General features: G+C 44.0%; 1 long non-coding RNA gene across 1 annotated transcript; it reads left to right on the top strand.

Annotated features, from left to right (window-relative positions):
- Positions 1 to 1,323: 1,323 nt before the first annotated feature.
- Positions 1,324 to 10,608, top strand: LOC140682151 (uncharacterized). The gene is made up of 2 exons (XR_012053414.1): positions 1,324 to 2,125; positions 7,051 to 10,608. It is a non-coding gene; the product is annotated as an uncharacterized lncRNA (long non-coding RNA).
- The last annotated feature ends 6,953 nt before the right edge of the window (positions 10,609 to 17,561 follow it).

The raw sequence follows: 17,561 nt of genomic DNA, 5'->3' as shown, positions 1-17,561 counted from the left end.
CTCAGGTAATCCAAGAGTGCCTCTTCCCATCCAGTTATTGTTTGTACCACAGGAACCTCTTTAGACAGTGTTTCCTAGCAGTCAAGGAGAAAGTATGGCAGAGACAAATTCCTTACCTTACACTCTGTCCCCCCCCCCCCACTGTATCCATATTTTGTCTATTCCCTCTTCAAATTATAGATTTGTAAAACTCATGCTCTGTGTCCTCAGATGCCCTTCCCAAATCAAACCTTGGCTTCTTTGCAAATTGCATTGCACTGTTATGTGTAGTAGATATAATTCGCGCCATTTCTAATATGATATATGTGAAAGACAATAGCATAGTTTTTGTTCATCAGTAAAAGTCCCAGGGATTGTGTAAGTCACAGGAAACAGTGGGGCAGGAGGGCAGGATGTACTGCTATTAGTAGATAGTGGAATTGAGAGATCTTTGAAAGCTGCGTTACCATATTTGGAGAAGTTATTGCAGGGTTAACGCTACCTCGGAGGAAGAAGAATAGGAGCTTTCCTCAAACGACCACCGGACAGCAGAAAAAAGACCCCTAGCAACACGCCGCGCAGATGCAGAGCACGTAGAGAATATCACAAAGTCCGGAACTGAAAGAGTATAAGAACTGAAAGACCGGGAGGTGCAGGGCGAGCCGTTGGTGAGAGCAGAGGCTCCCCGGCCGCCCAGCTCTGCATTTGCCCGTACTGCTTGCTTGCTAAATTAATAAAATTCTCTTTATAAAGTGACACAAATTGGTCCCCTGTCATAATTTATAACAATATATGTGATATTGAATATTTGTTAGAGTATACATGTTTGTATTAGGATCCCCCCCCCCCCCCCCAGGCGCAGGCAAGACCGGGTGTAGATTGGAAACTGATTTACAAGTAAGAAGGTACAGCTCGCCAGGAGATGGGCCATGTCTGGAGAGTTACAGAAACCCCAGGTGCTGATCGTTCCCGTGAACGACCCGAGATGGATATCATGGAAATCCTCAGGCAGATACATGTGAATACAGCGTTCCCGAATTCCCGTAAATATCATCAAGGATTCAACAAACTCCGGACAGTGATTTGTTCTCCCTCATCACCAAAAAGGAAAATCTTATTAACATATAGACTCTGAATAGAAGAAAAGACTGATTGCTGAAATCTTGGCCTCAGGCAGAATTTTCCCTTTAAAGACCGCTTGTGCCAGGATAGAAGTGATGGGGCATGGAGGAAAACCTCTGCTGAGGCTGACTCCTTGTTGCACACCCAGGGCCGACCCCGAGCTCGGCTCTGTTCTTTCCTTGTGGCTGGCTAGATAGAATTTGATTGCAAAATAAATGTTAGGAAAATAAGGCCTTTTTGTTCATAATATAGAGTTTTCACATCTATAAAATAGAATTTTCACTTAGAGTTTTCACTTGTCTGAACATGTTCTCATTTTGCCAGGCATTCCAGAATATCTCTCAAGGACAATTTCGTTACAAACTGTTTTAGGGAGTTGAAACTAATTTAGGGAGTTGAGGTTGCTAGGCACCAAAGCACCTAAGCGAATATCTTCAAGGACAGTTCCGTTACAGACTTAGCAAAACATGTAATCTTGTGGAATGCGAGTAAACGTGCCTAGAAATAACATTTCTTGTTTTGAGAAAATTCCCAGATCCCAGGGACAACCTTGAGGAAGACTACTGGCCTTCATCCCACGACCACCAGGAGGCAGAAAACGACCACCTAGCAACAGAGTGCACCTGCGCAGAAAAGACACCAGAACGTCACACATCCGGAAGAGAAGACCCAATAAGTTGGGGGGGAACGGGGCACGAAAATGCGGTAGTTGGAATAACTGCTGCCCAGCGCGCTGATTTGCTTTCGTTTCCTACCATTAATAAATCTTTTTAATTGGATTAGAAAGCCTATTGTGCTCGTTCATAACAATTTGGTGCCGTGACTCGGATCGCGGATCTGGGGAACCTCTCTCTGAGAGGGGCGCCACGATTCCGCTCCTTTGAGTGGACTCAGACCGGGGTTTCTACCCTCATCCCGACCGACGAACCTAAAAGCCTAGAAAGCGAAAGCAAAAAAAAAGGGAAGCGGGCCCAGGGTACCCCTTAAATTTTGTGCACAAAGTCCGGACGAAGACGCAGGACGCGTAAGTATAGAGGGACCCGTCCGGGCGGGGTTCGGGATCCCGGAGTACGGCGAGTGTGTGTGTGAATGAGAGGAGAACCGGCAGCCGGATTCTCCAAGTGATTGTGGACCCTTAGTAGTGCGTTTTCCAGAGCTCGCGAGGGCCTGGGCCACGAACCAGGGGAAGCGATTGTGCTGTCGTGAGTGGTTGAAGGTACTCCGGAGGACATGGGGCAGGGGAAGAGTAGGAGTAAATCCCCCTCCCCGGTGGGGGTAAAACTTCCCCCAATTCCTAAGGATAGTCCCTTAGGGTTTATGCTGACAAATTGGGAGCACTTTCCAGGAGCACCTGGGAAGGATAAAGCAAAGATGATACACTATTGCATAGAAGTATGGGGAGGACAAGAGATTGCTAAAGGTGTTTTTTGGCCCATCTTTGGGTCCTCAGAGGACTGGGTAAAGCAACTGTTAAATGGTTGGATAAACACTAAACAACCTCCTAACCCTGAGGAGAGTGCCTATGCCCGAGTCTGGACAAAAAAACCGGAGGTGCTCGTGTTTAAACTCTCGAGGGTTTCAGGGGGAAAGAAAAAGAAGGGGCGAGCGGAAGAAGTAATTATTGCACCCCCGCCCTACATTCCCCCTGCGCCGAATGCACCCCCTCCTCCTCCACAATCGGATGAGGAAGAATCAGACTCAGACTCTGATCAACCCTCAGGCTCGCGCGGTCCCCTTACCCGAAGTAAGACGCGAGGCAAACTATTTCCTTTAAGGGAAATGCCCATGGGGGGACCACAGCCGGGGATTGGGTTCATTTCGGTGCCCTTGAGTTCAGGGGATGTTAGAGACTTTAAGAAGGAGATGGGAAATTTGTTAGAAGACCCCCTGGGCGTGGCAGAGCGGGTGGATCAATTTTTAGGTCCTAATATATACACTTGGGAGGAATTACAATCTATACTTAACATTTTATTCACAGTTGAGGAAAAGAACATGATAAGAACTGCTGGAATGCGGGTCTGGGATGCTCAACCTGCACATGCCCAGCAGCGGGCCGATACCAAATGGCCTCTCGAGAATCCCAATTGGAATAACCAGGATCCGGTCCATAGAGCTAACATGCGGGACTTTCGGACCATATTAATTGATGGCATAAAAGAGTCCGTTCCTAGGGGCCAGAACATAAATAAAGCATTTAATGACAGACAAAAGAAGGATGAAACCCCCACTGAATGGTTAGAGAGGTTAAGGAAAAGTTTTCAGCTGTACTCGGGGTTAAACCCGAATGACCCAATGGGACAGGCAATTCTTAAAGTCCAGTTTGTCTCTAAGTCCTGGGATGATATTAGGAGAAAAATACAGAAAATGGATGATTGGCAGGACAGGGGTTTAGAGGAATTATTGCGAGAGGCACAGAAGGTTTATGTCCGAAGAGAGGATGAAAGTCAGAAGAAGCAGGTGAAAATGATGGTTGCTGCGGTAAGGGAAAGCAGGCGGGCGGAGGAAGGACAGAAGAGAGTCACTCGGAATAGGGAGAGTGACAAGGGAAAGGTTGGAGAAAGGGTGTGTTATTATTGTGGTAAGAAGGGACATTTCAAAAAGGAGTGCAGAAGGAGGCTTAAGGACGAGGAGGAGTTCAAAATCAAATAGGGGAGTCAGGGGCTCTACTTTATGGGGACCGGGAAACATCAAAAAGAGCCCTTGATAAAATTGAAGGTGGGTCCCCAGAGCCAGGAAATAAATTTCTTGGTCGATACGGGGGCAGAGAGATCTACTATTCAATTTCTGCCTCAGGGCTGTAATTTATCGAAACAGACAGCCACGGTAATAGGGGCTAAGGGGGAACCATTTGAAGTACAAATTATTAAAGAGATGATGGTAGAGTCAGGAACTAAGATGGAGGTGGGTGATTTCCTATTAGTTCCTGAAGCGGACTACAATTTGTTAGGGAGAGACTTGATTGTTGAATTAGGAATTCAAATTGAAGTAGTAGAAAAAGAGTTAAAGATTAGACTCTGCCCCCTCCGTTTAGAAGACGAAGAGAAAATAAACCCTGAAGTATGGTATAATCCAGGGACCGTGGGCAAATTAAATATAACCCCATTTACAGTAAAAATCAGGAATCCCGAGGTCCCGGTAAGAATAAAACAGTATCCAATTTCACTAGAAGGGAGGAAAGGGTTAAAACCTGAAGTTGAAAGGCTGTTAAACAAAGGACTGCTAGAACCATGTATGTCGCCTTTTAACACTCCGATCCTGCCAGTAAAAAAGGCAGATGGATCCTACCGATTGGTGCATGACCTTAGGGAAATCAATAAGAGAACCGTAGCTCGGTTCCCAGTGGTGGCAAACCCCTATACTCTTTTAATCAAACTAGGACCTGAGAACCAGTGGTATAGTGTCATAGATCTGAAAGATGCTTTTTGGGCTTGCCCTCTAGACGAGTCTAGTCGAGATTATTTTGCCTTCGAGTGGGAAGACCCCGATACAGGAAGGCGGCAGCAACTTCGGTGGACTGTGTTACCCCAAGGGTTTACGGAATCCCCCAATTTATTCGGGCAAGCCCTAGAACAAGTTTTACAAGATTATAAGACAGCCTCAGAAGTGAAACTAATTCAATATGTGGATGACTTGTTAATAGCAGGGAGCGAAGAAGACAAAGTCCGGGAGGAGAGTATCAAGTTATTAAATTACTTAGGATCCAAGGGGTTAAAAGTCTCCAAAGCGAAGTTACAATTTGTAGAAGAGGAAGTTAAATACCTGGGACATTATTTGAAAAAGGGAGAAAAGAGGATTGACCCAGACCGGGTGCAAGCAATTCTGTCTCTCCCTCTACCACAAAATAAACGACAAATTCGTCAAGTATTAGGACTTACGGGATATTGTAGACAGTGGATTGAAAACTATAGTGGGAAAGCAAGATTTTTATATCACAAACTTACCCAAGATGGTCACCTTAAGTGGACAGAAGAAGAAAGATCTAAATTTCAAGAATTAAAAGAGACCTTAGTCCACGCTCCAGTCTTGAGCCTCCCGGACCTAAATAGACCTTTCTTTTTATTCGTTAATACCACAGATGGGGTAACATACGGGGTACTTACTCAGGATTGGGCAGGGAAAAAGAAACCTATTGCCTATCTATCTAAAATCTTAGACCCTGTGAGTAGGGGATGGCCTAGCTGTCTGCAAATAATTGCAGGGTGTGCAGCACTAGTAGAAGAGTCACGGAAAATCACTTTTAATGCTACTTTAAAAGTATTAACTCCACATAACATACGGAGTGTGATGCAACAGAAAGCAGATAAATGGATATCTGATGCCAGGCTCCTGAAATATGAAGGGATTTTATTAGAAACCCCTAATTTTACCTTAGAAACCACCACTCTGCAAAATCCAGCCTCCTTCCTTTTCGGAGAGCCCGAAACTGAATCACTGATGCACGACTGTGTAATCACTATAGAAGAACAAACTAAAATTAGACCTGACCTAGAAGAAGAGGAATTAGAAACTGGAGAGAAATTGTTTGTTGATGGATCATCCAGAGTAGTCGAGGGTCAAAGAAGATCAGGATATGCCATAGTGGGGGGGCCTGACCTAGAAGTAATCGAATCTGGAGCCCTAGACAAAACATGGTCAGCCCAAGCCTGCGAGATATACGCTATCCTAAGAGCCTTGGAACTATTAGAAGGAAAAGAGGGGACCATCTATACAGATTCTAAATATGGGTACGGGGTGGTACACACTTTTGGGAAATTATGGGAAGAAAGGGGCCTCGTGAACTCACAGGGAAGGGACTTAATACATCAGAAGCTAATAGTAGCCCTCCTGAGGGCTTTGAGAGGCCCTACAAGGATAGCGGTGGTCCATTTAAAAGGGCATCAACGGGGAATGGATTACCAGAGTAGGGGTAACAATGCGGCAGATTATGAGGCAAAGAAAGCTGCAATTATTAAAACACTAACCTTAAGTGAAGGAGTTAAGAAAGACCTTGTAGATACCCCAAAAGACCCTGAGTCGACTACCCAGGATAAGCTGATATTTACAATAGAAGAACAGGAGAAGCTTACAAAATTAGGAATAAAAGAGAAATCAGGGAAATGGCTGTTAAAGGATGGGAGGGAAGTTCTACCTAGAGCCATAGCTCAGGGGATGCTCAGTAAATTACACCAGAGAACACATTGGGGCGCTCAAGGACTGGTGGATCACTTTGCCACCCATTACATGACGGTGGGCCTACATGACTTAGCGAAAGGGATTACTAGGAGTTGTCCAACCTGTCTACGGGTAAACAGGAAAAACCTAAGGAAACTGCCCCTGGGTGGGAGGCCAGTGGCAAAGAAGCCCTTTTCAAATCTGCAAGTAGACTTTACTGAGCTCCCCAAGGTAGGGAGACTGAAATATCTTTTGGTTATAGTGGATCATTTAACACATTATGTGGAAGCAATCCCCACTGCCAGGGAGACAGCTCAGACAGTAACAAAAGCCTTGCTGGAAGAAGTAATACCTCGATATGGGGTCCCAGAGACGATAGACTCTGATAAAGGCCCCCATTTTACTTCAAAAATAACACAGATGCTAGCAGAAGCTCTGGGCATAAAATGGGAACAACATACCCCCTGGCATCCACAGAGTTCGGGGAGGGTAGAAAGAATGAATGGAGAAATTAAGAAACAACTCACCAAATTAGTACTAGAAACTAAACTATCCTGGATAAAATGTCTGCTGTTGGCATTATTAAATGTTCGAACTCAGCCACGAGCTGATATAGGACTGTCCCCATTTGAAATGTTGTATGGGATGCCCTATTCCCTAGAAAAAGTTCAAACTAATCCGAACATTACTGATCAAAGTATTAATAAATATTTAACCACTTTAATGAAATATAAAAAACAGTTATGGGAAAAGGGGATGTGGGCCCAAAGACCACCCCTAGATCTTGTGTTACACCAGGTACAACCCGGCGACTGGGTCCTCATCCGAAGCTGGAAGGAAGATTCAATCACCCCAAAGTGGGACGGACCATATCTGGTTTTAATCACCACTGACTCCGCAGTCCGCACAGCAGAGAAGGGATGGACTCATGCTAGCAGAATAAAGGGGCCGGTGGATCCAACTCGATTCCATACAGCTTCCAGGGAAACGAGCTGGAAAATTGACGGGAAGCCAGGGGATTTAAAGTTAACAGTAAAAAGGACTTACAAATAATTTTCATGAACACTATCAACTCTAAGGACATTTGGGTTGGGGATAACTGGGGACTGCAAGTACAACTGGTGGGAGAAACAAAACCCCCAGGATACTGTAAACGTCTAGAGGATTCAGCCCAGCAGCCCTTTTATCGGTTCATCCGACTTGAAAAAGAGCAGAAACCTTGGGAAGGGGAGGGCCATGCTGAACATCAAAGTATTAGAGTAAAGTGTAGCTGGTTAGATTGTCATTGTTACCCTTTTGCCTGTTTTTCCTGCAAAATCTGTAAAGGATTGTGGTGGGCTCACTGCAGAAAGGGGAGAGCTCCAAAAAGTATATGTCAACGCTGCTGGCTGGAGCAGCGCAAATTGACCTCTGAAGTACTAAATTACAAGGTTGCCACTCGGGAATTGACTAAAGGATCCCCTGAGTGGTGGGAGATTTTCGTAAAAGGAATAAACCCTGAATTCCACTGTTACCATTCCAATGAACCCCTAGGTCCATTCTTCACGGATATAGTCCAAGTCAAGTGTCGCAAATTAGTCAAAAGGCTCAGGTGCGACACCCCACAGTTAAATGCGAAAAACTGGAACTCCCGGAGGTCAAAGTGGGAGAGAGGGAACGATCCCACCCCTGAAGAATATCTCTGCTGTCGAGAAGATGGCTTACCCTGTAACTTGTAGCAACCAAGTTGACAGGCGAGACAGAGAGGTAGGTAGTGGGGTTGAGAGGCCCTCCCAAACCTTGAAAAAGAACGTAAATCATCATGGGTATGAAAATGGTAACAACGGAAAGAAGGAAAATGGGAATGTAAAACTGAACATGATAAATAACATCCTCCCCTGCAGTGCGTATCACTCAATCCTATGGGTTTTTATGTTTGTATGGCTTCCCCTCCAGAGTGCCACAGTTAATATACATGAACCCTTTAAATGGACCTTAAGCAGATGGGAGGATCACGATACCCGTCATATTTTACAGACAATAACGGGACCTGGAGCACCGAGCTTTAAGATTGGGATTTGTGATTTAACTCGAAGTTCAAAATGCGGGCAGCTGTTAAATTTAACAAGCTTCTATATGTGCCCTGCCTCGAACCCAGGGAAGCAATACTGTAATTACCCTAGACATTATTACTGCGCCTATTGGGGCTGTGAAACAATAGCATCAGCGTGGGCTCCGGGTGGAGGATTAGACAAATATTTAAAAGTAGGGCATGGACCAGCAGGGTGTAAACGACCACGAGAGTGGCCTTGGACTGGGAAAAACTTACTTGGGAACTGCACCTTTCTTTACCTAAATGTCACTCAACCAAGTGATTCTGGATGGTTAATAGGCAAAACATGGGGGGTTAGGCATTGGATAGAAGGACATGATCCAGGAAATCTGATACAAATAAAAAAGGAGGTAGCTCCACATGACCCTAGTCCTATAGGCCCAAATCCAGTAATAAGCAATAATTTAAAGGAGAGTAATAAAACCAGAGATAATGTTATAAAATCAAACAAAAGTAATCAAGAACCTCAGATATTAGTGCAGAAGTATACAACCTTATGGAAAATTATGCAAGCTACTTTTGGAGTTTTGAATCATACTTATCCTAACTTAACCAAGGGGTGCTGGCTTTGCTATATGATAAATCCACCCTTTTATGAAGCTATTGGGATTACATCTGAGGCAAGAGAAATAAATGGTACAAATCCAAAGGAGTGTCTCTGGAGAAAGGGAAGAGATAGTGTTTCAGGCATTACACTGTCCCAAGTTAGTGGACAAGGAAGGTGTGTAGGGAAGGTTCCAGCAGATATGCGACACCTCTGCAACACGACAATAAGCATTAGCAAAACAAACAAGCCTTCTGATTGGCTTATGCCAGCAGTCAATACTAAATGGGTATGTCAACAACTTGGAGTTACACCCTGCCTATCGGTAAAAGCCTTTAATAATTCAGATTTCTGCATTCAAGTTCTAATAATCCCCAGAATCGTATACCATCCAAAAGAATACGTACTAGAACATCAAATGACCCCTGAACACTACCTGGCTAAAAGGGAACCACTTACAACACTAACGGTAGCAATTTTGCTCAGCATAGGAGGAGCAGGAGTAGGAACAGGGGTTGCCTCCTTAGTGAGTCAAATCCAGGGTATGAAAGCTCTGCGCACATCTGTAGATGAAGACCTGAGTAGAATAGATAAAGCCATAAGTGAACTAGTTAAATCAGTGAAATCCCTTTCTGAGGTAGTCCTCCAAAACCGAAGGGGATTAGATTTGTTATTCTTACAGCAGGGGGGGCTTTGTGTTGCTTTGCAGGAAGAATGCTGCACTTATGTAGATCACACGGGTATTGTAAAAGACACGATGGCTGAATTACGCAAACAAATAGAACAACGAAAAAGAGAAAGAGAATCCCAGCAGAGCTGGTATGAATCCTGGCTTACCTATTCTCCCTGGCTAACCACTCTATTATCCACCCTTGCAGGACCAGTAATTTTACTAATTCTAGTACTTACTTTTGGGCCATGTATTCTTAACAAGCTTATTACAATAGTGAGAAATAGATTAGAAGCTGCACATTTAATGATGGTAAAACCAAAATACGAGCCACTTAGCGAAGTAGAAACTGAAGATTATTTAGAATTAAGCAAAAGGGAATTAGAGCGCTTTAGTGAACAAAAAGAAGGTTAAAATAAAAAGGGGGGATATTGTTAGGAAAATAAGGCCTTTTTGTTCATAATATAGAGTTTTCACATCTATAAAATAGAATTTTCACTTAGAGTTTTCACTTGTCTGAACATGTTCTCATTTTGCCAGGCATTCCAGAATATCTCTCAAGGACAATTTCGTTACAAACTGTTTTAGGGAGTTGAAACTAATTTAGGGAGTTGAGGTTGCTAGGCACCAAAGCACCTAAGCGAATATCTTCAAGGACAGTTCCGTTACAGACTTAGCAAAACATGTAATCTTGTGGAATGCGAGTAAACGTGCCTAGAAATAACATTTCTTGTTTTGAGAAAATTCCCAGATCCCAGGGACAACCTTGAGGAAGACTACTGGCCTTCATCCCACGACCACCAGGAGGCAGAAAACGACCACCTAGCAACAGAGTGCACCTGCGCAGAAAAGACACCAGAACGTCACACATCCGGAAGAGAAGACCCAATAAGTGTGGGGGGAACGGGGCACGAAAATGCGGTAGTTGGAATAACTGCTGCCCAGCGCGCTGATTTGCTTTCGTTTCCTACCATTAATAAATCATTTTAATTGGATTAGAAAGCCTATTGTGCTCATTCATAACAATAAATATTTTATTTTTCATATTAATTTGGCTGGACAAATCTTCATTTATAACAGCACTAACTAGCATTGCCTTAAATTTTTGGTGTAGGCAGGACCATTTTAGAATTAAGTTGTTGTTTACCTTGTTCCTGCAACCCTTTCCAGCTTGTGAATGGAAAATTGTGATAGCAAAACAAGCCTTTACTTTTGTCACTGTGTCAGCTAGCTGTGAGTGGCTGGTAGCCTTGGTAGACGGTGCTGTGAATTGCACGCCTGCAGAACACGCATAACAAAAGTAATTTAATTTGTAAAGAAGTTGAAAAAGGGGGGGGGGGGACAGGTGATTGGCACACTCACCTCTCCAGGATGTTGGACTAATGTTAGAAAGTGGACTGATGTTGGAATGTGGATGTTGAAATGTGAAGAGAGAAAGAGAGAGAGAGAGAGAAAGGGAGAAGAGAGAAAAAGAGAGAAAAAGAGAGAAAAAGAGAGAAAGGGAGAAGAGAGAAAAAGCAAAAGAGAGAGAAAGGGAAAGAGAGAGAAAGAGAGACAAAGAGAGAGAGAGAGGGAGAGCGAAATACACTCCAAAGTCCCCATACCGTAGCTGTTTGTAAATTCTCCCCCATTCCTACTAGATGGAGTGACAACAAGGGGAGGTGAGTGACAAAGGACAGTTAAACCCAAGGCTGTGAAAAAGAGGGAGAGCTGGACCACAATAGAGATAAGATCAAAGGAGAGATAGCTGACTCTCACAAAGTGGTTTATTTTTTTAAACAAGACTTTTTTTTCCTTCTGATTTTTGTTATTAAGGATGCTTTTGTTCTGAAGAATGGGTCTGTAAGACTAAAATAGTTAGATGTTGCCTAAAAAGCAAAAAGCAAGAGATGTGATACATCTCGTGTTAAATTTGGCCTAGTCTTTTTTTATTTAAGTAATTATAGCTCACAGGAAGAAGAATTAGCCTCTGCAGCTATTAACACAGCTGGATACAAGAAGAAGAAGCAGCTGTAGAAAAAGAGTTTGGTTAAACCCAGAAAGTTCTGAAGAAAACTAATGGTAAAAGTTAATGCAGTATTGTCTTTCTTTTAACACTGTGTTATTAGAAGTCTTTTCCAGGTACCACTAAAGCAGCAGTCCGAACCACGGAAAGAGGGTGAATTCAAGCCAGCAAAATCAAAGAACTTGTGAATAAACTTGAGGAATAGATTATCACATCTAAACCCGGTGATACCAAATTGACCTTCAACTGGGACTGGGTGGAAATAAACCAAAAAAGGTGCTAAGAATAACACCTAACTGAGAAATAAGGCAAGGCTTACATCACTAGTTTTAAGCACTGCCTGAATAAGCCCTGAGATGCCTCTGACACCTCCTTGGGAGAGGAATGCTGCCACTTCAAACAAGAGGATCAGGACTATTTTAATCAAAGAGTTCTTATTCTAACCTTAGCCTGTAACTTGTAGAGGGAAAAAGGGAAATTACCATTAATACTATAATGTATACTTTATTTGATTCATCCCAATACTGGACATGCTAGCTGGGTTATAAGTGAATGTTTAAACTATGGGAATAATTGGCATTGTAGTTCACAGAAAGAACTCAAAACAACTGAAGTAATAAATTAGTTTTGTAGATGGGACTTATCAGTGTCTGTAGACTGAAAGATACCAGAGGAACAGTGGGAAACCACAGTTAAAGAATGCTAAAAATGAAGATTAGCTAAGAGAAAGTGACAAGGAAATAGAGGGCAAGACCATCCAGATTGGCCTCTATATTCGCCACCAAGAAGATCAAATACACCTACTATGGCTTGCAACCCCATAGGCATGGGAGGTGGGGGTATAAGCCATACTGGACCTCTGTCATTCCTGAAATGAACAGGGTCTATGCCTTTATTAATAGTCAGCTCTTTATTAAAAAGTCAGCTCGGCAGGGGGCTCAACAAGGAGCTCGCCCCCGAAGGGTGAGCAGGCATGCAGAGTCTGTCCCTGGAGTCTCCATGGCACGCTGGTAGCTGGAGGTGAAGAGGTGTGCAGCCCGTATCTGAAGTCTCAGCAGACCATCCTCTCTCCTTTCCTCCTGGCACACTGGTAGCCGCAGGGTGGGGGGGATGTGCAGAGCCTGCTGCCGAAGTCCAGCAGCAGCTATCCCTCTCCTTCCCTCCTGGTAAAACCAGGAAGTGTGAGTACTTTGCTCCTGCTTCCCACAGCCCAGTCCAGTCTGGTCCTCTGTAGGTTATGGTGACAGGTCAAACACAGACTAGGGATGGGGTTCCCTTTTCCCCAACGAGCACACCCATCCAGCCCCCTCCACTGTGTCCATCTTTTCCATTTAGGGGTGTTTTTCATCCCCAAAAACCCCCTCCCATGATTCCACTGGATTATTTTGCATCCCAGTCCTAGAATGGTAGTGAGGGTGGGGGGAGGTAGGTGATTCCCAGGAACAATTAGCTAATTAACATTTCAATGTCAGTACTTAGCCCAAGCCAAGTGTCCCAGCCAGGCTGTTTTGTTCATAACAATTCCTTTTTCTGTCACTCATTTTTTGTCTCTTCCCTAGTGAGACATTGACATGCCATGCCACAGGTGTTACCGAAAGCTGTATATGGAAAGAAACCAAAGTTCTTTTTTGTTACACACAACCATGTCAACAGCCACTGTTATAGCCCATCCAAATTAAGTACCTACAGGCAAAAGGGGGAAAATTATTAGATTACAAAGAACTTAAGAAAAAGTAGTAATAGATGGGGCATTGAATGTCCAAAAGGAGAGAGATGGATTTGTTTTACATTTGATCTTAGAAATATAGTCCAAGATTCAGTAAAAAGGCAATTAGTAAACAAACAAACAAACAAAGGTAAAGCCAGTACAGCAATTTAGTTCTGAATTAACCCCAAATTATATACTGAATCATATTATAAGACTCCAAGCAGTTATAGAGAAGATAACAAACAAAGCTGCTCAAGCATTAGAATTAATATAGAGTCAGCAAAGCCAAACAAAAATTGCAATGTATTATAAAAGGTTAGCTTTAGACTATTTATTGGCTAGAGAATGGGGTGTTCAGATTGTCAAAAATAGATGGCAATGGAGAGGTCATCCGGGATAAAAAAAACAAAGGATATCAGGAAAAATTATGACCCAGGTATCAGTCCAAAAATGGGAAAACAATGTTAAAAACTAACAGGTGGGGTAATGTCATAATAGTAGATCAGAATTTAGATCAAAACCCCTGTAGTAAAAGAATTTACTGTATCTTGAAGAAAAGGGGGGACCGAAGCAGAGATTTTTAGAATTCATTTAAGTTAACAAAATGAATTAAGCATTTATATTTTAGCTTGCAAAATTATGTGTTGAATTTTAACCTTTAAAGTAAGAAATCTCTACCATGGGTCAAAGGCCAAAGGAAATGTAAATTTCTGAAGCTTCTTACATAAATAAACAGTACCCAGGATTGCAGGAAATCCAGATAAGACCCTGTAAGTCTCCCAGCTGTCACAGATACACAGAGAAGCGCCAAGTGACCGAAAGCACATGCGCAGAGAGGAAGGGTTCAAAAGTTCAGACATGAAGAAGACCCACAGCTTTCAGCCCAGTGACCACCGAAAGACCCCCACGCGACCACCACAGCAAAACCACGCGTGCTCAGAAGGGCGTGGACCTAATTAGTATGGGAAGCGAGGGCAGGCGGGGCCAAGTGTTGAATATGCATAGAAAAGTTTTGCAATGTACTGAATAGGGAACTCTTTTGTAAATAAAGATGTGGCTCGGATCACAAGTTCACAAGTCTTGGAGAGCTATCTCACTTGTGCCAGGTGCTGACAATACATACCCACTTCATAATTCCCCCAGGCTGTGGAGTCTACTTATTTATTCCACGTATCGCTTCAGTGGCAGTGAGATCTTTCCTTGTATGTTGCCAGAGTTCTTTTCCTCCTAATATGTGAAGGAGATGTTAGAAGGGTCATACAGGAAATGTCTGTCCCTCTTTATCACACCATTTTTGACAGGGATGAGTGTCTCTGTATGTCACAATGTGAAGGTTTGGGGAGGATTGTTCCAGGGTGCTCTAGACCCTTCACCAGCATGCAAAGGGAGGGGGAGGGAATGTCTCAGCATATTCCTTGCTAAATGAACTCAATTATACATATGTGACATTTTAATGCTGTGTATGGCTTTAGGTTTTCTAGTTCTGTGAGAGAGAAGCAGGAATTGAAGTAGCACTGCTAGATTAAATAAAAGGAATATTTGTGGTTTGCATTGCTTCCCCCCCCCCCCCCCAATTATATGTTGAACTGTGTAGTCCTGTACTACCAAGTTCTGGCTTTTTTCTACAAATGCTGAATTTGTCCATGAGTTGTGGTGCTATGGAATAACATAACAGCCTGTTTCTTGTTGAAAAGTAATTTATTTAGCTTCAGAATATTGTATAAAGAAGCTGCAGGAGACTTAATATTGCAGCATATGTCACAGTCAAGATGGCCATGATATACACAGTAACACCATACCACTTCAGAAGGCATTAAGTATCTGCCCTTCTTGTTCTTTAGTCCAACCTTTTATACCTGTCTTGGTTTGAAAAGACAGGAGTCTGTGAAGGAAGGCGAGAGCCTCCTGTGTACCTGCTCTTCGTCATCAGTGAGACTAAAGTTTTTACCTTCTGGACAGTTCGTAATTATCTCCAAAATCCCAGGGCAATTCAAGATTTTAATACGGGCGCACTGAGTGATGAGGGTAATCTATTTGCTCTATGTGGCGTCAGTGGCATGGTGGGTAGTAGGAACTTTTCCTTTGAACATCTACCCCAGCACCGGTAGTCGGGGTGCCAGGAGGAGTTGTGCTTCCGTGCCAATCACCTCCGAGGTGGCTTGAACTCTTTTGTAGGCAGCCAAGATTTCCTTCTCTGTTGGGGTGTAGTTGGCTTTGGACTTTCTGTAACTTTAGCTCTAGAATCCTAATGGTCAGCCTTGAGTTTCACCGGACACTTTCTGCTAAAGGCTCTAGGACAAACTCTTGTTCCTGGCTGCAGAGTAGAGCACATTCGTGACTTCTGGTCCCGTTCTGACTGGGCCAAGGGCTACAGCATGAGTGATCTCCTGCTTGATCTGGGTGAAGGCTTGCTGCTGCTCAGGGCCCCAGTGGAAATCATTCTTCTTGCAGGTAACTAGGTAAAGAGGGCTCACAATTTGGCTATACTCAGGAATGTGCATTCTCTAAAAACTTATGGCACTTAGGAAAGCTTGTGTTTCCTTTATGCTGGTTGGTGGAGACATCCTCGTGATCGTGTTGATGACCTCAGTGGGAATCTGGCACCGTCAGTCTTGCCATTTCATTCCTAGGAACTGGATCTCTCGGGCAGGTCCCTTGACTTTGCTCTTCTTGATGGCGAAGACAGCTTCTAGCAATATCTGGATGATCCTCTCACCTCTCTCAAACATTTTTGCTGCTGTGCTCCCCTACACAATGATATTATTTATGTATTGCAGGTGTTTTGGAGACTCACCCTTTTTTAATGCAGTCTGGATCAGTTTATGGCAGATGGTGGGGCTGTGTTTCCACCCCAGGGGCAGTCAGTTCTAGGTGTACTGCACTCCCCTCCAGGTGAAAGCAAACTGAGGCCTGCATTCTGCTGCCAGAGGAATGGAGAAAAACACATTAGCAATATCAGTAGTGGCATACCACTTTGCTGCCTTGGACTCCAGCTCGTACTGGAATTCTAGTATATCCAGTACAGCAGCGCTCAGTGGTGGAGTCACTTCATTTAAGCCACGATAGTCTACAGTCAGTCTCTGTTTTCTGTCAGATTTGCGCACAGGCCAGACGGGGATGTTGAAGGGTGAGTGGGTTTTGCTGACTACCCCTTGGCTCTCCAGCTAATGAATCATTCTGTGGATGGGGATTACGGCATCTCGATCTGTCCGATACTGCCGGTGGTGCACTGTGGAGGTCGCAATTGGCACGCGTTGCTCTTCCACTTTTAGGAGTCTTACTGCAGACGGGTTTTCTGACAGTCCAGGCAAGGTGTTTAATTGCTTAATGTCCTCTGCCTCTACAGCAGCTATTCTAAAAGCCCACCTGAGTCTCTTTGGGTCTTTGTAATAGCCATTCTGGAGGAAGTCTATGCCTAGAATATACGGAGCATCTGGGCCAGTCACTGTAGGATGTTTCTTCCACTCCTTCCCAGTCAGGCTCACCTCGGCTTCCACCAGGGTTAATTGCTGTGATCCCCTTGTTACACCAGCAATGGAAACAGGCTCCGCCCCCACATGTCCCAATGGTACCAGAGTAAACTGTGCACCAGTATCAACTAAAGCATCATATTTTTGTGGCTCTGATGTGCCAGGCCACCGGATCCACACTGTCCAGAAGGTCCAGTTTTCCCGTGCCTCTCCCTGGTTAGAGGCAGGGCCCCTCTTGTGGGTCTCAGATTCAGTCAAAGAGAGAAATGGAGAGTTTTTAGCCAGGAAGAAGCCTGGGAAAGAGTTGGAAAAGAATGTAAATAATTCTTTATCTCTCTTCTTGTTCACATTGTTTATAGTTAAGTTCTATCACTGTGCGTCAAGCACTTTGCACCAATGTTTTGGGTTGTTTTCACTTCAGAACCAATGGAGTTGGTCCTCACAAAGCTCTGTATAAAAGAGCGGTGTATTTTGAATAAACCGGAGTTTTACTCTCAGCAGCGTTCTGAGTCAGAGTCTTCTCATTCCCGTCCTGCCTCGACAGCGACACCCTCTAACACTGGTTAATTTTCCTTTCCTGGGCATACATACTAGAGGTCCCTTCAAGGGGATCTGACAGATCATACCCAAAAGTTTGGTCATGGGAGGTTGAGGCTACCTTCACCTTGGTGGAACTCTCCCGGTTAGAGTTTCCCTCCTTGAGTTGACGCACCCGTGCTGCCAGGACAGAAGTGGGTTTCCCATGTCACCTTCCCATGTCTTCCCCATGGTCATGCAGGAAGAACTACAGATTAGCCTTTGGGGTGTACCCTCTCTCTCT

The sequence above is a fragment of the Taeniopygia guttata genome, chromosome W (genome assembly GCF_048771995.1).
Source record: "Taeniopygia guttata chromosome W, bTaeGut7.mat, whole genome shotgun sequence".
NCBI lineage: Eukaryota > Metazoa > Chordata > Aves > Passeriformes > Estrildidae > Taeniopygia > Taeniopygia guttata.
The sequence above is the reverse complement of the archived record's forward strand: the minus strand, read 5'-3'. Positions and strand labels throughout refer to the sequence as shown.